Source organism: Sus scrofa, chromosome 16 (assembly GCF_054392235.1).
Source record: "Sus scrofa isolate SSC_HxYL_T2T_F1_AM1 chromosome 16, Sscrofa_HxYL_maternal_Yorkshire_Landrace_v2.0, whole genome shotgun sequence".
NCBI lineage: Eukaryota > Metazoa > Chordata > Mammalia > Artiodactyla > Suidae > Sus > Sus scrofa.
Window position 1 is genome coordinate 8,852,399 of NC_139398.1, and position 27,008 is coordinate 8,879,406.

Genomic DNA, 27,008 nt, shown 5'->3' on the forward strand with positions numbered 1-27,008 from the left:
GCATTCCATCGGGATGTTTTGGGCCATGCTGCATAAAATCTACTGCATTCAATCGGGATGCATTGGGCCTCGCTGCATGAACTCCACTGCATACAATCTGGAACCATTGCGCCAAAATGCATGGAATCGACTGCATTTAATCACGGTGCATGGAATCCACTGCATTCAATCGGGATGCATTTTACCACACTGCTTGGATTACACTGCATTCAATCGCAATGCATAGAATCCACTGCATTCAATATGGATGCATTTTACCACTCTGCATGGAATCCACTGCATTTAATCACGCTGCATGTACTCCATGGAATTTAATCGGGATTCATTTTACTAAGCTGTATGGAATCGACTGCATTTAATCACGCTGCATGGAATCCGCTGCATTCAATCATGCTGCATAAAATCCACTGCATTCAATAGGGTTCCATTTCTTCACGCTGCATGGAATCCACTGCATTCAATCACGCTGCATGGAATCCACTGCATTCAACATGGATGAATTTTACCACGCTGCATTTAGTACACTGTATTCAATCACAATTCATGGAATCCATTGCATTCAATCGGGATGCTTTGGGCCATGCTGCATAAAATCCACTGCATTCAATCGGGATGCACTGGGCATTGCTGCATGGACTCCACTGCATACAATCCGGATCCATTGCGCCACAATGCATGGAATCCTCTTCATTCAACGACGCTGCATGGAATCCACTGCATTCCATCGGGATGCTTTGGGCCATGCTGCATAAAATCCACTGCATTCAATCGGGATGCATTGGGCCTCGCTGCATGGACTCCACTGCATACAATCGGGATCCATTGCGCCACAATGCATGGAATCCTCTGCATTCAATGACGCTGCATGGAATCCACTGCATTCCATCGGGATGCTTTGGGCCATGCTGCATAAAATCCACTGCATTCAATCATGCTGCATGGAATCCACTGCATTCAATCATGCTGCATAAAATCCACTGCATTCAATAGGGTTCCATTTCTTCACGCTGCATGGAATCCACTGCATTCACTCAGGATGCATTTTACCACACTGCATGGATTACACTTCATTCAATCACAATGCATGGAATCCACTGCATTCCATCGGGCTGCTTTGGGCCATGCTGCATAAAATCCACTGCATTCAATCAGATGCATTTTGCCTCACTGCATAGACTCCACTGCATACAATCGGGATCCATTTCGCCAAAATGCATTGAATCTTCTGCATTCAATTACGCTGCATGGAATCCACTGCATTCCATCGGGATGCTTTGGGCCATACTGCATAAAATCCACTGCATGCAATCATGCTGCATGGAATCCACTGCATTCAATCATGCTGCATAAAATCCACTGCATTCAATAGGGTTCCATTTCTTCTTCACGCTGCCTGGAATCCACTGCATTCAATCACGCTGCATGGAATCCACTGCATTCAATCGGGATGCATTTTACCACACTGCTTGGATTACACTGCATTCAATCGCAATGCATAGAATCCACTGCATTCAATATGGATTCATTTTACCACTCTGCATGGAATCCACTGCATTTAATCACGCTGCATGTAATCCATGGAATTTAATCGGGATTCATTTTACTAAGCTGTATGGAATCGACTGCATTTAATCACGCTGCATGGAATCCACTGCATTCAATCGGGATTCATTTTACAAGGCTGCATGGAGTACACTGCATTCAATCACAATGCATGGAATCCACTGCATTCAAACGGGATGCTTTGGGCCATGCTGCATAAAATCCACTGCATTCAATCATGCTGCATGGAATCCACTGCATTCAATCATGCAGCATAAAATCCGCTGCATTCCATAGGGTTCCATTTCTTCATGCTGCATGGAATACACTGCATTCAATCAGGCTGCATGGAATCCACTGCATTCAATCGGGATGCATTTTTCCTCGTTGCATGGATTACACTGCATTCCATCACAATGCATGGAATCCACTGCATTCAATCGGGAAGCTTTGGGCCATGCTGCATACAATCCACTGCATTCAATCGGGATGCACTGGGCCTCGCTGCATGGACTCCACTGCATATAATCGGGATCCATTGCGCCACAATGCATGGAATACTCTGCATGCAATGACGCTGAATGGAATCCACTGCATTGAATCGTGAAGCTATGGGCCATGCTGCATAAAATCCACTGCATGCAATCATGCTGCATGGAATCCACTGCATTCAATCATGTTGCATAAAATCCACTGCATTCAATAGGGTTCCATTTCTTCACCCTGCATGGAATCCACTGCATTCAACCACGCTGCATGGAATGCACTGCATTCAATCGGGAAGCATTTTACCACTCTGCATGGATTACACTGCATTTAATCATGCTGCATGTAATCCATGGAATTTAATCGGGATTCATTTTACTAAGCTGTATGGAATCGACTGCACTTAATCACGCTGCATGGAATCCACTGCATTCAATCGGGATGCATTTTACCACGTTGCATGCAGTTCACTGCATTCAATCACAATGCATGGAATCCACTGCATTCCATCGGGATGCTTTGGGCCATGCTGCATAAAATCCACTGCATTCAATCTTGCTTTTTGAATCCACTGCATTCAGTAATGCTGCATAAAATCCTTGCATTCAATTGGGTTCCATTTCTTCACGCTGCATGGAATACACTGCATTCAATCACGCTGCATGGAATCCACTGCATTCAATCGGGATGCATTTTACCATGCTGCGTGGTTTTCACTGCGTTCAATCACAATGCATGGAATCCACTGCATTCAATCGGAATGCTTTGGGCCATGCTGCATAAAATCCACTGCATTCAATCATGCTGCATGGAATCCACTGCATTCAATCATGCTGCAATAAATCCACTGCATTCAATAGGGTTCCATTTCTTCACGCTGCATGTTATACACTTCATTCATTCACGCTGCATGGAATCCACTGCATTCAATCGGGATGCATTTTACCTCGCTGCATGGATTACACTGCATTCAATCACAATGCATGGAATCCACTGCATTCCATCGGGATGCTTTGGGCCATGCTGCATAAAATCCACTGCATTCAATCAGATGCATTTTGCCTCGCTGCATAGACTCCACTGCATACAATCGGGATCCATTTCGCCAAAATGCATTGAATCTTATGCATTCAATTACGCTGCATGGAATCCACTGCATTCAATCGGGATGCTTTGGGCCATGCTGCATAAAATCCATTGCATTCAATCATGCTGCATGGAATCCACTGCATTCAATCGGGATGCATTTTACCATGCTGCATTGATTACCCTTCATTCAATCAGGCTGCATGGAATCCACTGCATTCTATCGGGATACTTTGGGCCATGCTGCATAAAATCCACTGCATTTAATCGGGATGCATTTGGCCACGCTGCATGGACTCCACTGCATAAAATCGGGATCCATTGCCCCAAAATGCAAGGAATCATCTGCATTCAATGACGCTGCATGGAATCCACTGCATTCCATCGGGATGCTTTGGGCCATGCTGCATAAAATCCACTGCATACAACCATGCTGCATGGAATCCACTGCATTCAATCATGCTGCATAAAATCCACTGCATTCAATCGGGATGCATTGGGCCTCGCTGCATGGAATAAACTGCATTCAATCAGGCTCCATGGAATCCACTGCATTCAATGGGGATGCATTCTACCATGCTGCATGGAGTTCACTGCATTCAATCACAATGCATGGAATCCACTGCATTCCATCGGGATGCTTTGGGCCATGCTGCATAAAATCCACTGCATTCAATCGGGATGCATTGGGCCTCGCTGCATGGACTCCACTGCATACAATCGGGATCCATTGCGCCAAAATGCATGGAATCCTCTGCATTCATTGACGCTGCATGGAATCCACTGCATTCCATCGGGATGCTTTGGGCCATACTGCATAAAATCCACTGCATGCAATCATGCTGCATGGAATCCACTGCATTCAATCATGCTGCATAAAATCCACTGCATTCAATAGGGTTCCATTTCTTCTTCACGCTGCCTGGAATCCACTGCATTCAATCACGCTGCATGGAATCCACTGCATTCAATATGGATGCATTTTACCACTCTGCATGGAATCCACTGCATTTAATCACGCTGCATGTAATCCATGGAATTTAATCGGGATTCATTTTACTAAGCTGTATGGAATCGACTGCATTTAATCACGCTGCATGGAATCCACTGCATTCAATTGGGATTCATTTTACAAGGCTGCATGGAGTACACTGCATTCAATCACAATGCATGGAATCCACTGCATTCAAACGGGATGCTTTGGGCCATGCTGCATAAAATCCACTGCATTCAATCATGCTGCATGGAATCCACTGCATTCAATCATGCAGCATAAAATCCGCTGCATGCAATCATGCTGCATTGAAACCACTGCATTCAATCAGGCTGCATAAAATCCACTGCATTCAATAGGGTTCCATTACTGCACCCTGCATGGAATCCACTGCATTCAACCACGCTGCATGGAATCCACTGCATTCAATCGGGATGCATTTTACCACTCTGCATGGATTACACTGCATTTAATCACGCTGCATGTAATCCATGGAATTTAATCGGGATTCATTTTACTAAGCTGTATGGAATCGACTGCACTTAATCACACTGCATGGAATCCACTGCATTCAATCGGGATGCATTTTACCACGTTGCATGCAGTTCACTGCATTCAATCACAATGCATGGAATCCACTGCATTCCATCGGGATGCTTTGGGCCATGCTGCATAAAATCCACTGCATTCAATCTTGCTTTTTGAATCCACTGCATTCAGTAATGCTGCATAAAATCCTTGCATTCAATTGGGTTCCATTTCTTCACGCTGCCTGGAATCCACTGCATTCAATCACGCTGCATGGAATCCACTGCATTCTATCGGGATGCATTTTACCTCGCTGCATGGATTACACTGCATTCAATCACAATGCATGGAATCCACTGCATTCCATCGGGATGCTTTGGGCCATGCTGCATAAACTCCACTGCATTCAATCGGGAGGCATTGGGCCTCGCTGCATGGACTCCACTGCATAAAATCTGGATCCATTGCGCCACAATGCATGGAATCCTCTGCATTCAACGACGCTGCATGGAATCCACTGCATTCCATCGGGATGTTTTGGGCCATGCTGCATAAAATCTACTGCATTCAATCGGGATGCATTGGGCCTCGCTGCATGAACTCCACTGCATACAATCTGGAACCATTGCGCCAAAATGCATGGAATACTCTGCATTCAACGACGCTGCATGGAATCCACTGCATTCAATCGGGATGCTTTGGGCCATGCTGCATAAATCCATTGCATTCAATCATGCTTCATGGAATCCACTGCATTCAATCGTGCTGCATAAAATCCACTGCATTCAATAGGGTTCCATTTCTTCACGCTGCATGGAATCCACTACATTCAATCACGCTGCATGGAATCCACTGCATTCTATCGGGATGCATTTTACCACGCTGCATAGATTACACCGCATTCAATCACAATGCATGGAATCCACTGCATTCAATCGGGATGCTTTGGGCCATGCTGCATAAAATCCACTGCATTCAATCGGGATGCATTGGGCCTCGCTGCATGGACTCCACTGCATTCAATCGGGATCCTTTGTGCCACAATGCATGGAATTCTCTTCATTCAATGACGCTGCATCGAATCCACTGCATTCCATCGGAATCCATTGTGCCACAATGCATGGAATCCTCTGCATTCAATGACGCTGCATGGAATCCACTGCATTCCATCAGGATGCTTTGGGCCATGCTGCATAAAATCCACTGCATGCAATCATGCTGCATGGAATCCACTGCATTCAATCATGCTGCATAAAATCCACTGCATTCAATAGGGTTCCATTTCTTCACGCTGCATGGAATCCACTGCATTCAATCACGCTGCATGGAATCCACTGCATTCAACATGGATGAATTTTACCACGCTGCATTTAGTACACTGTATTCAATCCCAATTCATGGAATCCATTGCATTCAATCGGGATGCTTTGGGCCATGCTGCATAAAATCCACTGCATTCAATCGGGATGCACTGGGCATTGCTGCATGGACTCCACTGCATACAATCCGGATCCATTGCGCCACAATGCATGGAATCCTCTTCATTCAACGACGCTGCATGGAATCCACTGCATTCCATCGGGATGCTTTGGGCCATGCTGCATAAAATCCACTGCATTCAATCGGGATGCATTGGGCCTCGCTGCATGGACTCCACTGCATACAATCGGGATCCATTGCGCCACAATGCATGGAATCCTCTGCATTCAATGACGCTGCATGGAATCCACTGCATTCCATCGGGATGCTTTGGGCCATGCTGCATAAAATCCACTGCATTCAATCATGCTGCATGGAATCCACTGCATTCAATCATGCTGCATAAAATCCACTGCATTCAATAGGGTTCCATTTCTTCACGCTGCATGGAATCCACTGCATTCAATCACGCTGCATGGAATCCACTGCATTCAACATGGATGAATTTTACCACGCTGCATTTAGTACACTGTATTCAATCACAATTCATGGAATCCATTGCATTCAATCGGGATGCTTTGGGCCATGCTGCATAAAATCCACTGCATTCAATCGGGATGCACTGGGCATCGCTGCATGGACTCCACTGCATATAATCCGGATCCATTGCGCCACAATGCATGGAATCCTCTGCATTCAATGACGCTGCATGGAATCCACTGCATTCCATCGGGATGCTTTGGGCCATGCTGCATAAAATCCATTGCATTCAATCATGCTGCATGGAATCCACTGCATTCAATCGGGATGCATTTTACCATGCTGCATTGATTACCCTTCATTCAATCAGGCTGCATGGAATCCACTGCATTCTATCGGGATGCTTTGGGCCATGCTGCATAAAATCCACTGCATTTAATCGGGATGCATTTGGCCACGCTGCATGGACTCCACTGCATAAAATCGGGATCCATTGCCCCAAAATGCAAGGAATCATCTGCATTCAATGACGCTGCATGGAATCCACTGCATTCCATCGGGATTCTTTGGGCCATGCTGCATAAAATCCACTGCATTCAACCATGCTGCATGGAATCCACTGCATTCAATCATGCTGCATAAAATCCACTGCATTCAATCGGGATGCATTGGGCCTCGCTGCATGGAATAAACTGCATTCAATCAGGCTCCATGGAATCCACTGCATTCAATGGGGATGCATTCGACCATGCTGCATGGAGTTCACTGCATTCAATCACAATGCATGGAATCCACTGCATTCCATCGGGATGCTTTGGGCCATGCTGCATAAAATCCACTGCATTCAATCGGGATGCATTGGGCCTCGCTGCATGGACTCCACTGCATACAATCGGGATCCATTGCGCCAAAATGCATGGAATCCTCTGCATTCATTGACGCTGCATGGAATCCACTGCATTCCATCGGGATGCTTTGGGCCATACTGCATAAAATCCACTGCATGCAATCATGCTGCATGGAATCCACTGCATTCAATCATGCTGCATAAAATCCACTGCATTCAATAGGGTTCCATTTCTTCTTCACGCTGCCTGGAATCCACTGCATTCAATCACGCTGCATGGAATCCACTGCATTCAATATGGATGCATTTTACCACTCTGCATGGAATCCACTGCATTTAATCACGCTGCATGTAATCCATGGAATTTAATCGGGATTCATTTTACTAAGCTGTATGGAATCGACTGCATTTAATCACGCTGCATGGAATCCACTGCATTCAATCGGGATTCATTTTACAAGGCTGCATGGAGTACACTGCATTCAATCACAATGCATGGAATCCACTGCATTCAAACGGGATGCTTTGGGCCATGCTGCATAAAATCCACTGCATTCAATCATGCTGCATGGAATCCACTGCATTCAATCATGCAGCATAAAATCCGCTGCATTCCATAGGGTTCCATTTCTTCATGCTGCATGGAATACACTGCATTCAATCAGGCTGCATGGAATCCACTGCATTCAATCGGGATGCATTTTTCCTCGTTGCATGGATTACACTGCATTCCATCACAATGCATCGAATCCACTGCATTCAATCGGGAAGCTTTGGGCCATGCTGCATACAATCCACTGCATTCAATCGGGATGCACTGGGCCTCGCTGCATGGACTCCACTGCATATAATCGGGATCCATTGCGCCACAATGCATGGAATACTCTGCATGCAATGACGCTGAATGGAATCCACTGCATTGAATCGTGAAGCTATGGGCCATGCTGCATAAAATCCACTGCATGCAATCATGCTGCATGGAATCCACTGCATTCAATCATGTTGCATAAAATCCACTGCATTCAATAGGGTTCCATTTCTTCACCCTGCATGGAATCCACTGCATTCAACCACGCTGCATGGAATCCACTGCATTCAATCGGGATGCATTTTACCACTCTGCATGGATTACACTGCATTTAATCACGCTGCATGTAATCCATGGAATTTAATCGGGATTCATTTTACTAAGCTGTATGGAATCGACTGCACTTAATCACACTGCATGGAATCCACTGCATTCAATCGGGATGCATTTTACCACGTTGCATGCAGTTCACTGCATTCAATCACAATGCATGGAATCCACTGCATTCCATCGGGATGCTTTGGGCCATGCTGCATAAAATCCACTGCATTCAATCTTGCTTTTTGAATACACTGCATTCAGTAATGCTGCATAAAATCCTTGCATTCAATTGGGTTCCATTTCTTCACGCTGCCTGGAATCCACTGCATTCAATCACGCTGCATGGAATCCACTGCATTCTATCGGGATGCATTTTACCTCGCTGCATGGATTACACTGCATTCAATCACAATGCATGGAATCCACTGCATTCCATCGGGATGCTTTGGGCCATGCTGCATAAACTCCACTGCATACAATCGGGATCCATTGCGCCAAAATGCATGGAATCCTCTGCATTCATTGACGCTGCATGGAATCCACTGCATTCCATCAGGATGCTTTGGGCCATACTGCATAAAATCCACTGCATGCAATCATGCTGCATGGAATCCACTGCATTCAATCATGCTGCATAAAATCCACTGCATTCAATAGGGTTCCATTTCTTCTTCACGCTGCCTGGAATCCACTGCATTCAATCACGCTGCATGGAATCCACTGCATTCAATATGGATGCATTTTACCACTCTGCATGGAATCCACTGCATTTAATCACGCTGCATGTAATCCATGGAATTTAATCGGGATTCATTTTACTAAGCTGTATGGAATCGACTGCATTTAATCACGCTGCATGGAATCCACTGCATTCAATTGGGATTCATTTTACAAGGCTGCATGGAGTACACTGCATTCAATCACAATGCATGGAATCCACTGCATTCAAACGGGATGCTTTGGGCCATGCTGCATAAAATCCACTGCATTCAATCATGCTGCATGGAATCCACTGCATTCAATCATGCAGCATAAAATCCGCTGCATGCAATCATGCTGCATTGAAACCACTGCATTCAATCATGCTGCATAAAATCCACTGCATTCTATAGGGTTCCATTACTGCACCCTGCATGGAATCCACTGCATTCAACCACGCTGCATGGAATCCACTGCATTCAATCGGGATGCATTTTACCACTCTGCATGGATTACACTGCATTTAATCACGCTGCATGTAATCCATGGAATTTAATCGGGATTCATTTTACTAAGCTGTATGGAATCGACTGCACTTAATCACACTGCATGGAATCCACTGCATTCAATCGGGATGCATTTTACCACGTTGCATGCAGTTCACTGCATTCAATCACAATGCATGGAATCCACTGCATTCCATCGGGATGCTTTGGGCCATGCTGCATAAAATCCACTGCATTCAATCTTGCTTTTTGAATCCACTGCATTCAGTAATGCTGCATAAAATCCTTGCATTCAATTGGGTTCCATTTCTTCACGCTGCCTGGAATCCACTGCATTCAATCACGCTGCATGGAATCCACTGCATTCTATCGGGATGCATTTTACCTCGCTGCATGGATTACACTGCATTCAATCACAATGCATGGAATCCACTGCATTCCATCGGGATGCTTTGGGCCATGCTGCATAAACTCCACTGCATTCAATCGGGAGGCATTGGGCCTCGCTGCATGGACTCCACTGCATAAAATCTGGATCCATTGCGCCACAATGCATGGAATCCTCTGCATTCAACGACGCTGCATGGAATCCACTGCATTCCATCGGGATGTTTTGGGCCATGCTGCATAAAATCTACTGCATTCAATCGGGATGCATTGGGCCTCGCTGCATGAACTCCACTGCATACAATCTGGAACCATTGCGCCAAAATGCATGGAATACTCTGCATTCAACGACGCTGCATGGAATCCACTGCATTCAATCGGGATGCTTTGGGCCATGCTGCATAAATCCATTGCATTCAATCATGCTTCATGGAATCCACTGCATTCAATCGTGCTGCATAAAATCCACTGCATTCAATAGGGTTCCATTTCTTCACGCTGCATGGAATCCACTACATTCAATCACGCTGCATGGAATCCACTGCATTCTATCGGGATGCATTTTACCACGCTGCATAGATTACACCGCATTCAATCACAATGCATGGAATCCACTGCATTCAATCGGGATGCTTTGGGCCATGCTGCATAAAATCCACTGCATTCAATCGGGATGCATTGGGCCTCGCTGCATGGACTCCACTGCATTCAATCGGGATCCTTTGTGCCACAATGCATGGAATTCTCTTCATTCAATGACGCTGCATCGAATCCACTGCATTCAATCGGAATCCATTGTGCCACAATGCATGGAATCCTCTGCATTCAATGACGCTGCATGGAATCCACTGCATTCCATCAGGATGCTTTGGGCCATGCTGCATAAAATCCACTGCATGCAATCATGCTGCATGGAATCCACTGCATTCAATCATGCTGCATAAAATCCACTGCATTCAATAGGGTTCCATTTCTTCACGCTGCATGGAATCCACTGCATTCAATCACGCTGCATGGAATCCACTGCATTCAACATGGATGAATTTTACCACGCTGCATTTAGTACACTGTATTCAATCACAATTCATGGAATCCATTGCATTCAATCGGGATGCTTTGGGCCATGCTGCATAAAATCCACTGCATTCAATCGGGATGCACTGGGCATTGCTGCATGGACTCCACTGCATACAATCCGGATCCATTGCGCCACAATGCATGGAATCCTCTTCATTCAACGACGCTGCATGGAATCCACTGCATTCCATCGGGATGCTTTGGGCCATGCTGCATAAAATCCACTGCATTCAATCGGGATGCATTGGGCCTCGCTGCATGGACTCCACTGCATACAATCGGGATCCATTGCGCCACAATGCATGGAATCCTCTGCATTCAATGACGCTGCATGGAATCCACTGCATTCCATCGGGATGCTTTGGGCCATGCTGCATAAAATCCACTGCATTCAATCATGCTGCATGGAATCCACTGCATTCAATCATGCTGCATAAAATCCACTGCATTCAATAGGGTTCCATTTCTTCACGCTGCATGGAATCCACTGCATTCAATCACGCTGCATGGAATCCACTGCATTCAACATGGATGAATTTTACCACGCTGCATTTAGTACACTGTATTCAATCACAATTCATGGAATCCATTGCATTCAATCGGGATGCTTTGGGCCATGCTGCATAAAATCCACTGCATTCAATCGGGATGCACTGGGCATCGCTGCATGGACTCCACTGCATACAATCCGGATCCATTGCGCCACAATGCATGGAATCCTCTGCATTCAATGACGCTGCATGGAATCCACTGCATTCAATCGGGATGCTTTGGGCCATGCTGCATAAAATCCATTGCATTCAATCATGCTGCATGGAATCCACTGCATTCAATCGGGATGCATTTTACCATGCTGCATTGATTACCCTTCATTCAATCAGGCTGCATGGAATCCACTGCATTCTATCGGGATGCTTTGGGCCATGCTGCATAAAATCCACTGCATTTAATCGGGATGCATTTGGCCACGCTGCATGGACTCCACTGCATAAAATCGGGATCCATTGCCCCAAAATGCAAGGAATCATCTGCATTCAATGACGCTGCATGGAATCCACTGCATTCCATCGGGATTCTTTGGGCCATGCTGCATAAAATCCACTGCATTCAACCATGCTGCATGGAATCCACTGCATTCAATCATGCTGCATAAAATCCACTGCATTCAATCGGGATGCATTGGGCCTCGCTGCATGGAATAAACTGCATTCAATCAGGCTCCATTGAATCCACTGCATTCAATGGGGATGCATTCGACCATGCTGCATGGAGTTCACTGCATTCAATCACAATGCATGGAATCCACTGCATTCCATCGGGATGCTTTGGGCCATGCTGCATAAAATCCACTGCATTCAATCGGGATGCATTGGGCCTCGCTGCATGGACTCCACTGCATACAATCGGGATCCATTGCGCCAAAATGCATGGAATCCTCTGCATTCATTGACGCTGCATGGAATCCACTGCATTCCATCGGGATGCTTTGGGCCATACTGCATAAAATCCACTGCATGCAATCATGCTGCATGGAATCCACTGCATTCAATCATGCTGCATAAAATCCACTGCATTCAATAGGGTTCCATTTCTTCTTCACGCTGCCTGGAATCCACTGCATTCAATCACGCTGCATGGAATCCACTGCATTCAATATGGATGCATTTTACCACTCTGCATGGAATCCACTGCATTTAATCACGCTGCATGTAATCCATGGAATTTAATCGGGATTCATTTTACTAAGCTGTATGGAATCGACTGCATTTAATCACGCTGCATGGAATCCACTGCATTCAATCGGGATTCATTTCACAAGGCTGCATGGAGTACACTGCATTCAATCACAATGCATGGAATCCACTGCATTCAAACGGGATGCTTTGGGCCATGCTGCATAAAATCCACTGCATTCAATCATGCTGCATGGAATCCACTGCATTCAATCATGCAGCATAAAATCCGCTGCATTCCATAGGGTTCCATTTCTTCATGCTGCATGGAATACACTGCATTCAATCAGGCTGCATGGAATCCACTGCATTCAATCGGGATGCATTTTTCCTCGTTGCATGGATTACACTGCATTCCATCACAATGCATCGAATCCACTGCATTCAATCGGGAAGCTTTGGGCCATGCTGCATACAATCCACTGCATTCAATCGGGATGCACTGGGCCTCGCTGCATGGACTCCACTGCATATAATCGGGATCCATTGCGCCACAATGCATGGAATACTCTGCATTCAATGACGCTGAATGGAATCCACTGCATTGAATCGTGAAGCTATGGGCCATGCTGCATAAAATCCACTGCATGCAATCATGCTGCATGGAATCCACTGCATTCAATCATGTTGCATAAAATCCACTGCATTCAATAGGGTTCCATTTCTTCACCCTGCATGGAATCCACTGCATTCAACCACGCTGCATGGAATCCACTGCATTCAATCGGGATGCATTTTACCACTCTGCATGGATTACACTGCATTTAATCACGCTGCATGTAATCCATGGAATTTTAATCGGGATTCATTTTACTAAGCTGTATGGAATCGACTGCACTTAATCACGCTGCATGGAATCCACTGCATTCAATCGGGATGCATTTTACCACGTTGCATGCAGTTCACTGCATTCAATCACAATGCATGGAATCCACTGCATTCAATCGGGATGCTTTGGGCCATGCTGCATAAAATCCACTGCATTCAATCTTGCTTTTTGAATCCACTGCATTCAGTAATGCTGCATAAATCCTTGCATTCAATTGGGTTCCATTTCTTCACGCTGCATGGAATACACTGCATTCAATCACGCTGCATGGAATCCACTGCATTCAATCGGGATGCATTTTACCATGCTGCGTGGTTTTCACTGCATTCAATCACAATGCATGGAATCCACTGCATTCCATCGGGATGCTTTGGGCCATGCTGCATAAACTCCACTGCATTCAATCATGCTGCATGGAATCCACTGCATTCAATCATGCTGCATAAAATCCACTGCATTCAATAGGGTTCCATTTCTTCACACTGCATGTAATACACTGCATTCAATCACACTGAATGGAATCCACTGCATTCAATCGGGATGCATTTTACCTCGCTGCATGGAATAAACTGCATTCAATCACGCTGCATGAATTCCACTGCATTCAATGGGGATGCATTCTACAATGCTGCATGGAGTTCACTGCATTCAATCACAATGCATGGAATCCACTGCATTCCATCGGGATGCTTTGGGCCATGCTGCATAAAATCGACTGCATTCAATCGGGATGCATTGGGCCTCGCTGCATGGACTCCACTGCATACAATCGGGATCCATTGCACCAAAATGCATGGAATCCTCCGCATGCAACGACGCTGCATGGACTCCACTGCATTGAATCGGGATGCTTTGGGCCATGCTGCATAAACTCCACTGCATTCAATCATGCTGCATGGAATCCACTGCATTCAATCATGCTGTATAAAATCCACTGCATTCAATAGGGTTCCATTTCTTCACGTGGCATCGAATCCACTGCATTCAATCACGCTGCATGGAATCCACTGCATTCAATCGGGATGCATTTTTCCTCGCTGCATGGAGTACACTGCATTCAATCATGCTGCATAAAATCCACTGCATTCCATCGGGATGCTTTGGGCCATGCTGCATAAAATCCACTGCATTCAATTTGCTGCATGGAATCCACTGCATTCAATCATGCTGCATAAAATCCACTGCATTCAATCGGGATGCATTGGGCCTCGCTGCATGGAATAAACTGCATTCAATCAGGCTCCATGGAATCCACTGCACTCAATGGGGATGCATTCTACCATGCTGCATGGAGTTCACTGCATTCCATCACAATGCATGGAATCCACTGCATTCCATCGGGATGCTTTGGGCCATGCTGCATACAATCCACTGCATTCAATCGGGATGCATTGGGCCTCGCTGCATGGACTCCACTGCATACAATCGGGATCCATTGCGCCAAAATGCATGGAATCGACTGCATTTAATCACGGTGCATGGAATCCACTGCATTCAATCGGGATGCATTTTACCACACTGCTTGGATTACACTGCATTCAATCGCAATGCATAGAATCCACTGCATTCAATATGGATGCATTTTACCACTCTGCATGGAATCCACTGCATTTAATCACGCTGCATGTACTCCATGGAATTTAATCGGGATTCATTTTACTAAGCTGTATGGAATCGACTGCATTTAATCACGCTGCATGGAATCCACTGCATTCAATCGGGATTCATTTTACAAGGCTGCATGGAGTACACTGCATTCAATCACAATGCATGGAATCCACTGCATTCAAACGGGATGCTTTGGGCCATGCTGCATAAAATCCACTGCATTCAATCATGCTGCATGGAATCCACTGCATTCAATCATGCAGCATAAAATCCGCTGCATTCCATAGGGTTCCATTTCTTCATGCTGCATGGAATCCACTGCATTCAATCAGGCTGCATAAAATCCGCTGCATTCCATAGGGTTCCATTTCTTCATGCTGCATGGAATACACTGCATTCAATCAGGCTGCATGGAATCCACTGCATTCAATCGGGATGCATTTTTCCTCGTTGCATGGATTACACTGCATTCCATCACAATGCATGGAATCCACTGCATTCAATCGGGAAGCTTTGGGCCATGCTGCATACAATCCACTGCATTCAATCGGGATGCACTGGGCCTCGCTGCATGGACTCCACTGCATATAATCGGGATCCATTGCGCCACAATGCATGGAATACTCTGCATGCAATGACGCTGAATGGAATCCACTGCATTGAATCGTGAAGCTATGGGCCATGCTGCATAAAATCCACTGCATGCAATCATGCTGCATTGAAACCACTGCATTCAATCATGCTGCATAAAATCCACTGCATTCAATAGGGTTCCATTACTGCACCCTGCATGGAATCCACTGCATTCAACCACGCTGCATGGAATCCACTGCATTCAATCGGGATGCATTTTACCACTCTGCATGGATTACACTGCATTTAATCACGCTGCATGTAATCCATGGAATTTAATCGGGATTCATTTTACTAAGCTGTATGGAATCGACTGCACTTAATCACGCTGCATGGAATCCACTGCATTCAATCGGGATGCATTTTACCACGTTGCATGCAGTTCACTGCATTCAATCACAATGCATGGAATCCACTGCATTCAATCGGGATGCTTTGGGCCATGCTGCATAAAATCCACTGCATTCAATCTTGCTTTTTGAATCCACTGCATTCAGTAATGCTGCATAAAATCCTTGCATTCAATTGGGTTCCATTTCTTCACGCTGCATGGAATACACTGCATTCAATCACGCTGCATGGAATCCACTGCATTCAATCGGGATGCATTTTACCTCGCTGCATGGATTACACTGCATTCAATCACAATGCATGGAATCCACTGCATTCCATCGGGATGCTTTGGGCCATGCTGCATAAACTCCACTGCATTCAATCGGGAGGCATTGGGCCTCGCTGCATGGACTCCACTGCATAAAATCTGGATCCATTGCGCCACAATGCATGGAATCCTCTGCATTCAACGACGCTGCATGGAATCCACTGCATTCCATCGGGATGTTTTGGGCCATGTTGCATAAAATCTACTGCATTCAATCGGGATGCATTGGGCCTCGCTGCATGAACTCCACTGCATACAATCTGGAACCATTGCGCCAAAATGCATGGAATACTCTGCATTCAACGACGCTGCATGGAATCCACTGCATTCAATCGGGATGCTTTGGGCCATGCTGCATAAATCCATTGCATTCAATCATGCTTCATGGAATCCACTGCATTCAATCGTGCTGCATAAAATCCACGGCATTCAATAGGGTTCCATTTCTTCACGCTGCATCGAATCCACTACATTCAATCACGCTGCATGGAATCCACTGCATTCTATCGGGATGCATTTTACCACACTGCATAGATTACACCGCATTCAATCACAATGCATGGAATCCACTGCATTCAATCGGGATGCTTTGGGCCATGCTGCATAAAATCCACTGCATTCAATCGGGATGCATTGGGCCTCGCTGCATGGACTCCACTGCATTCAATCGGGATCCATTGTGCCACAGTGCATGGAATTCTCTTCATTCAATGACGCTGCATCGAATCCACTGCATTCAATCGGAATCCATTGTGCCACAATGCATGGAATCCTCTGCATTCAATGACGCTGCATGGAATCCACTGCATTCCATCAGGATGCTTTGGGCCATGCTGCATAAAATCCACTGCATGCAATCATGCTGCATGGAATCCACTGCATTCAATCATGCTGCATAAAATCCACTGCATTCAATAGGGTTCCATTTCTTCACGCTGCATGGAATCCACTGCATTCAATCACGCTGCATGAATTCCACTGCATTCAACATGGATGAATTTTACCACGCTGCATTTAGTACACTGTATTCAATCACAATTCATGGAATCCATTGCATTCAATCGGGATGCTTTGGGCCATGCTGCATAAAATCCACTGCATTCAATCGGGATGCACTGGGCATTGCTGCATGGACTCCACTGCATACAATCCGGATCCATTGCGCCACAATGCATGGAATCCTCTTCATTCAACGACGCTGCATGGAATCCACTGCATTCCATCGGGATGCTTTGGGCCATGCTGCATAAAATCCACTGCATTCAATCGGGATGCATTGGGCCTCGCTGCATGGACTCCACTGCATACAATCGGGATCCATTGCGCCACAATGCATGGAATCCTCTGCATTCAATGACGCTGCATGGAATACACTGCATTCCATCGGGATGCTTTGGGCCATGCTGCATAAAATCCACTGTATGCAATCATGCTGCATGGAATCCACTGCATTCAATCATGCTGCATAAAATCCACTGCATTCAATAGGGTTCCATTTCTTCACGCTGCATGGAATCCACTGCATTCAATCACGCTGCATGGAATCCACTGCATTCAACATGGATGAATTTTACCACGCTGCATTTAGTACACTGTATTCAATCACAATTCATGGAATCCATTGCATTCAATCGGGATGCTTTGGGCCATGCTGCATAAAATCCACTGCATTCAATCTGGATGCACTGGGCATCGCTGCATGGACTCCACTGCATACAATCCAGATCTATTGCGCCACAATGCATGGAATCCTCTGCATTCAATGACGCTGCATGGAATCCACTGCATTCAATCGGGATGCTTTGGGCCATGCTGCATAAAATCCATTGCATTCAATCATGCTGCATGGAATCCACTGCATTCAATCGGGATGCATTTTACCATGCTGCATTGATTACCCTTCATTCAATCAGGCTGCATGGAATCCACTGCATTCTATCGGGATGCTTTGGGCCATGCTGCATAAAATCCACTGCATTTAATCGGGATGCATTTGGCCACGCTGCATGGACTCCACTGCATAAAATCGGGATCCATTGCCCCAAAATGCAAGGAATCATCTGCATTCAATGACGCTGCATGGAATCCACTGCATTCCATCGGGATGCTTTGGGCCATGCTGCATAAAATCCACTGCATTCAACCATGCTGCATGGAATCCACTGCATTCAATCATGCTGCATAAAATCCACTGCATTCAATCGGGATGCATTGGGCCTCGCTGCATGGAATAAACTGCATTCAATCAGGCTCCATGGAATCCACTGCATTCAATGGGGATGCATTCGACCATGCTGCATGGAGTTCACTGCATTCAATCACAATGCATGGAATCCACTGCATTCCATCGGGATGCTTTGGGCCATGCTGCATAAAATCCACTGCATTCAATCGGGATGCATTGGGCCTCGCTGCATGGACTCCACTGCATACAATCGGGATCCATTGCGCCAAAATGCATGGAATCCTCTGCATTCATTGACGCTGCATGGAATCCACTGCATTCCATCGGGATGCTTTGGGCCATACTGCATAAAATCCACTGCATGCAATCATGCTGCATGGAATCCACTGCATTCAATCATGCTGCATAAAATCCACTGCATTCAATAGGGTTCCATTTCTTCTTCACGCTGCCTGGAATCCACTGCATTCAATCACGCTGCATGGAATCCACTGCATTCAATATGGATGCATTTTACCACTCTGCATGGAATCCACTGCATTTAATCACGCTGCATGTAATCCATGGAATTTAATCGGGATTCATTTTACTAAGCTGTATGGAATCGACTGCATTTAATCACGCTGCATGGAATCCACTGCATTCAATCGGGATTCATTTTACAAGGCTGCATGGAGTACACTGCATTCAATCACAATGCATGGAATCCACTGCATTCAAACGGGATGCTTTGGGCCATGCTGCATAAAATCCACTGCATTCAATCATGCTGCATGGAATCCACTGCATTCAATCATGCAGCATAAAATCCGCTGCATTCCATAGGGTTCCATTTCTTCATGCTGCATGGAATACACTGCATTCAATCAGGCTGCATGGAATCCACTGCATTCAATCGGGATGCATTTTTCCTCGTTGCATGGATTACACTGCATTCCATCACAATGCATGGAATCCACTGCATTCAATCGGGAAGCTTTGGGCCATGCTGCATACAATCCACTGCATTCAATCGGGATGCACTGGGCCTCGCTGCATGGACTCCACTGCATATAATCGGGATCCATTGCGCCACAATGCATGGAATACTCTGCATTCAATGACGCTGAATGGAATCCACTGCATTGAATCGTGAAGCTATGGGCCATGCTGCATAAAATCCACTGCATGCAATCATGCTGCATGGAATCCACTGCATTCAATCATGTTGCATAAAATCCACTGCATTCAATAGGGTTCCATTTCTTCACCCTGCATGGAATCCACTGCATTCAACCACGCTGCATGGAATCCACTGCATTCAATCGGGATGCATTTTACCACTCTGCATGGATTACACTGCATTTAATCACGCTGCATGTAATCCATGGAATTTTAATCGGGATTCATTTTACTAAGCTGTATGGAATCGACTGCACTTAATCACGCTGCATGGAATCCACTGCATTCAATCGGGATGCATTTTACCACGTTGCATGCAGTTCACTGCATTCAATCACAATGCATGGAATCCACTGCATTCAATCGGGATGCTTTGGGCCATGCTGCATAAAATCCACTGCATTCAATCTTGCTTTTTGAATCCACTGCATTCAGTAATGCTGCATAAATCCTTGCATTCAATTGGGTTCCATTTCTTCACGCTGCATGGAATACACTGCATTCAATCACGCTGCATGGAATCCACTGCATTCAATCGGGATGCATTTTACCATGCTGCGTGGTTTTCACTGCATTCAATCACAATGCATGGAATCCACTGCATTCCATCGGGATGCTTTGGGCCATGCTGCATAAAATCCACTGCATTCAATCTTGCTTTTTGAATCCACTGCATTCAATCATGCTGCATAAAATCCACTGCATTCAATAGGGTTCCATTTCTTCACGCTGCATGTAATACACTGCATTCAATCACACTGAATGGAATCCACTGCATTCAATCGGGATGCATTTTACCTCGCTGCATGGATTACACTGCATTCAATCACAATGCTTGGAATCCACTGCATTCCATCGGGATGCTTTGGGCCATGCTGCATAAAATCCACTGCATTCAATCGGGATGCATTGGGCCACGCTGCATCGACTCCACTGCATTCAATCGGTATCCATTGCGCCACAATGCAAGGAATCCTCTGCATTCATTGACGCTGCATGGACTCCACTGCATTCAATCGGGATGCTTTGGGCCATGCTGCATAAAATCCACTGCATTCAACCATGCTGCATGGAATCCATTTCATTCAATCATGCTCTATAAAATCCAATGCATTCAATAGGGTTCCATTACTTCACGCTGCATGGAATACACTACATTAAATCAGGATGCATGGAATCGACTGCATTCAATCAGGATGCATTATACCACGTTGCATGGATTACCCTACATTCAATCACAATGCATGGAATCCACTGCATTCAATCGGGATGCCTTGGGCCATGCTGCATAAAATCCACTGCATTCAATGGTGATGCATTGGGCCTCGCTGCATAGACTCCACTGCATATAATCGGGATCCATTGCGCCACAATGCATGGAATACTCTGCATTCAATGACGCTGCATGGAATCCACTGCATTCCATCGGGAAGCTTTGGGCCATGCTGCATAAAATCCACTGCATTCAATCATGCTGCATGGAATCCACTGCATTCAATCGGGATGCATTTTACAAGGCTGCATGGATTACATTTCATACACTCAAAATGCATGGAATCCACTGCGTTCTATAGGTATGCTTTGGCCATACTGCATAAAATACACTGCATTCAATTTGCTGCATGGAATCCACTGCATTCAATCATGCTGAATAAAATCCACTGCATTCAATAGGGTTCCATTTCTTCACGCTGCATGGAATACACTGCATTCAATCAGGCTCCATGGAATCCACTGCATTCAATGGGGATGCATTCTACAATGCTGCATGGAGTTCACTGCATTCAATCACAACGCATGTAATCCACTGCATTCCATCGGGATGCTTTGGGCCATGCTGCATAAAATCCACTGCATTCAATCGGGATGCATTGGGCTTCGCTACATGGACTCCACTGAATACAATCGGGATCCATTGCGCCAAAATGCATGGAATACTCTGCATTCATTGACGCTGCATGGACTCCACTGCATTCAATCGGGATGCTTTGGGCCATGCTGCATAAAATCCACTGCATTCAACCATGCTGCATGGAATCCATTTCATTCAATCATGCTCTATAAAATCCAATGCATTCAATAGGGTTCCATTACTTCACGCTGCATGGAATACACTGCATTAAATCAGGATGCATGGAATCGACTGCATTCAATCAGGATGCCTTATACCACGTTGCATGGATTACCCTACATTCAATCACAATGCATGGAATCCACTGCATTCAATCGGGATGCTTTGGGCCATGCTGCATAAAATCCACTGCATTCAATCGGGATGCATTGGGCCTCGCTGCATAGACTCCACTGCATATAATCGGGATCCATTGCGCCACAATGCATGGAATATTCTGCATTCAACGACGCTGCATGGAATCCACTGCATTCCATCGGGAAGCTTTGGGCCATGCTGCATAAAATCCACTGCATTCAATCATGCTGCATGGAATCCACTGCATTCGATCGGGATGCATTTTACAAGGCTGCATGGATTACATTTCATACACTCAAAATGCATGGAATCCACTGCGTTCTATAGGTATACTTTGGGCCATACTGCATAAAATACACTGCATTCAATTTGCTGCATGGAATCCACTGCATTCAATCATGCTGCATAAAATCCACTGCATTCCATCGGGATGCATTGGGCCTCGCTGCATGGAATACACTGCATTCAATCACGCTGCATGAATTCCACTGCATTCAATGGGGATGCATTCTACAATGCTGCATGGAGTTCACTGCATTCAATCACAATGCATGGAATCCACTACATTCCATCGGGATGCTTTGGGCCATGCTGCATAAAATCCACTGCATTCAATCGGGATGCATTGGGCCTCGCTGCATGGACTCCACTGCATACAATCGGGATCCATTGCACCAAAATGCATGGAATCCTCCGCATGCAACGACGCTGCATGGACTCCACTGCATTCAATCGGGATGCTTTGGGCCATGCTGCATAAAATCCACTGCATTCAATCATGCTGCATGGAATCCACTGCATTCAATCATGCTGTATAAAATCCACTGCATTCAATAGGGTTCCATTTCTTCACGTGGCATCGAATCCACTGCATTCAATCACGCTGCATGGAATCCACTGCATTCAATCGGGATGCATTTTTCCTCGCTGCATGGAGTACACTGCATTCAATCATGCTGCATAAAATCCACTGCATTCCATCGGGATGCTTTGGGCCATGCTGCATAAAATCCACTGCATTCAACCATGCTGCATGGAATCCACTGCATTCAATCATGCTGCATAAAATCCACTGCATTCAATCGGGATGCATTGGGCCTCGCTGCATGGAATAAACTGCATTCAATCAGGCTCCATGGAATCCACTGCATTCAATGGGGATGCATTCTACCATGCTGCATGGAGTTCACTGCATTCCATCACAATGCATGGAATCCACTGCATTCCATCGGGATGCTTTGGGCCATGCTGCATACAATCCACTGCATTCAATCGGGATGCATTGGGCCTCGCTGCATGGACTCCACTGCATACAATCGGGATCCATTGCGCCAAAATGCATGGAATCGACTGCATTTAATCACGGTGCATGGAATCCACTGCATTCAATCGGGATGCATTTTACCACACTGCTTGGATTACACTGCATTCAATCGCAATGCATAGAATCCACTGCATTCAATATGGATGCATTTTACCACTCTGCATGGAATCCACTGCATTTAATCACGCTGCATGTACTCCATGGAATTTAATCGGGATTCATTTTACTAAGCTGTATGGAATCGACTGCATTTAATCACACTGCATGGAATCCACTGCATTCAATCGGGATTCATTTTACAAGGCTGCATGGAGTACACTGCATTCAATCACAATGCATGGAATCCACTGCATTCAAACGGGATGCTTTGGGCCATGCTGCATAAAATCCACTGCATTCAATCATGCTGCATGGAATCCACTGCATTCAATCATGCAGCATAAAATCCGCTGCATTCCATAGGGTTCCATTTCTTCATGCTGCATGGAATACACTGCATTCAATCAGGCTGCATAAAATCCGCTGCATTCCATAGGGTTCCATTTCTTCATGCTGCATGGAATACACTGCATTCAATCAGGCTGCATGGAATCCACTGCATTCCATCGGGATGCATTTTTCCTCGTTGCATGGATTACACTGCATTCCATCACAATGCATGGAATCCACTGCATTCAATCGGGAAGCTTTGGGCCATGCTGCATACAATCCACTGCATTCAATCGGGATGCACTGGGCCTCGCTGCATGGACTCCACTGCATATAATCGGGATCCATTGCGCCACAATGCATGGAATACTCTGCATTCAATGACGCTGAATGGAATCCACTGCATTGAATCGTGAAGCTATGGGCCATGCTGCATAAAATCCACTGCATGCAATCATGCTGCATTGAAACCACTGCATTCAATCATGCTGCATAAAATCCACTGCATTCAATAGGGTTCCATTACTGCACCCTGCATGGAATCCACTGCATTCAACCACGCTGCATGGAATCCACTGCATTCAATCGGGATGCATTTTACCACTCTGCATGGATTACACTGCATTTAATCACGCTGCATGTAATCCATGGAATTTAATCGGGATTCATTTTACTAAGCTGTATGGAATCGACTGCACTTAATCACGCTGCATGGAATCCACTGCATTCAATCGGGATGCATTTTACCACGTTGCATGCAGTTCACTGCATTCAATCACAATGCATGGAATCCACTGCATTCAATCGGGATGCTTTGGGCCATGCTGCATAAAATCCACTGCATTCAATCTTGCTTTTTGAATCCACTGCATTCAGTAATGCTGCATAAAATCCTTGCATTCAATTGGGTTCCATTTCTTCACGCTGCCTGGAATCCACTGCATTCAATCACGCTGCATGGAATCCACTGCATTCTATCGGGATGCATTTTACCTCGCTGCATGGATTACACTGCATTCAATCACAATGCATGGAATCCACTGCATTCCATTGGGATGCTTTGGGCCATGCTGCATAAACTCCACTGCATTCAATCGGGAGGCATTGGGCCTCGCTGCATGGACTCCACTGCATAAAATCTGGATCCATTGCGCCACAATGCATGGAATCCTCTGCATTCAACGACGCTGCATGGAATCCACTGCATTCCATCGGGATGTTTTGGGCCATGCTGCATAAAATCTACTGCATTCAATCGGGATGCATTGGGCCTCGCTGCATGAACTCCACTGCATACAATCTGGAACCATTGCGCCAAAATGCATGGAATCGACTGCATTTAATCACGGTGCATGGAATCCACTGCATTCAATCGGGATGCATTTTACCACACTGCTTGGATTACACTGCATTCAATCGCAATGCATAGAATCCACTGCATTCAATATGGATGCATTTTACCACTCTGCATGGAATCCACTGCATTTAATCACGCTGCATGTACTCTATGGAATTTAATCGGGATTCATTTTACTAAGCTGTATGGAATCGACTGCATTTAATCACGCTGCATGGAATCCGCTGCATTCAATCTGGATTCATTTTACAAGGCTGCATGGAGTACACTGCATTCAATCACAATGCATGGAATCCACTGCATTCAAACGGGATGCTTTGGGCCATGCTGCATAAAATCCACTGCATTCAATCATGCTGCATGGAATCCACTGCATTCAATCATGCAGCATAAAATCCGCTGCATTCCATAGGGTTCCATTTCTTCATGCTGCATGGAATACACTGCATTCAATCAGGCTGCATAAAATCCGCTGCATTCCATAGGGTTCCATTTCTTCATGCTGCATGGAATACACTGCATTCAATCAGGCTGCATGGAATCCACTGCATTCCATCGGGATGCATTTTTCCTCGTTGCATGGATTACACTGCATTCCATCACAATGCATGGAATCCACTGCATTCAATCGGGAAGCTTTGGGCCATGCTGCATACAATCCACTGCATTCAATCGGGATGCACTGGGCCTCGCTGCATGGACTCCACTGCATATAATCGGGATCCATTGCGCCACAATGCATGGAATACTCTGCATTCAATGACGCTGAATGGAATCCACTGCATTGAATCGTGAAGCTATGGGCCATGCTGCATAAAATCCACTGCATGCAATCATGCTGCATTGAAACCACTGCATTCAATCATGCTGCATAAAATCCACTGCATTCAATAGGGTTCCATTACTGCACCCTGCATGGAATCCACTGCATTCAACCACGCTGCATGGAATCCACTGCATTCAATCGGGATGCATTTTACCACTCTGCATGGATTACACTGCATTTAATCACGCTGCATGTAATCCATGGAATTTAATCGGGATTCATTTTACTAAGCTGTATGGAATCGACTGCACTTAATCACACTGCATGGAATCAACTGCATTCAATCGGGATGCATTTTACCACGTTGCATGCAGTTCACTGCATTCAATCACAATGCATGGAATCCACTGCATTCCATCGGGATGCTTTGGGCCATGCTGCATAAAATCCACTGCATTCAATCTTGCTTTTTGAATCCACTGCATTCAGTAATGCTGCATAAAATCCTTGCATTCAATTGGGTTCCATTTCTTCACGCTGCCTGGAATCCACTGCATTCAATCACGCTGCATGGAATCCACTGAATTCTATCGGGATGCATTTTACCTCGCTGCATGGATTACACTGCATTCAATCACAATGCATGGAATCCACTGCATTCCATCGGGATGCTTTGGGCCATGCTGCATAAACTCCACTGCATTCAATCGGGAGGCATTGGGCCTCGCTGCATGGACTCCACTGCATAAAATCTGGATCCATTGCGCCACAATGCATGGAATCCTCTGCATTCAACGACGCTGCATGGAATCCACTGCATTCCATCGGGATGTTTTGGGCCATGCTGCATAAAATCTACTGCATTCAATCGGGATGCATTGGGCCTCGCTGCATGAACTCCACTGCATACAATCTGGAACCATTGCGCCAAAA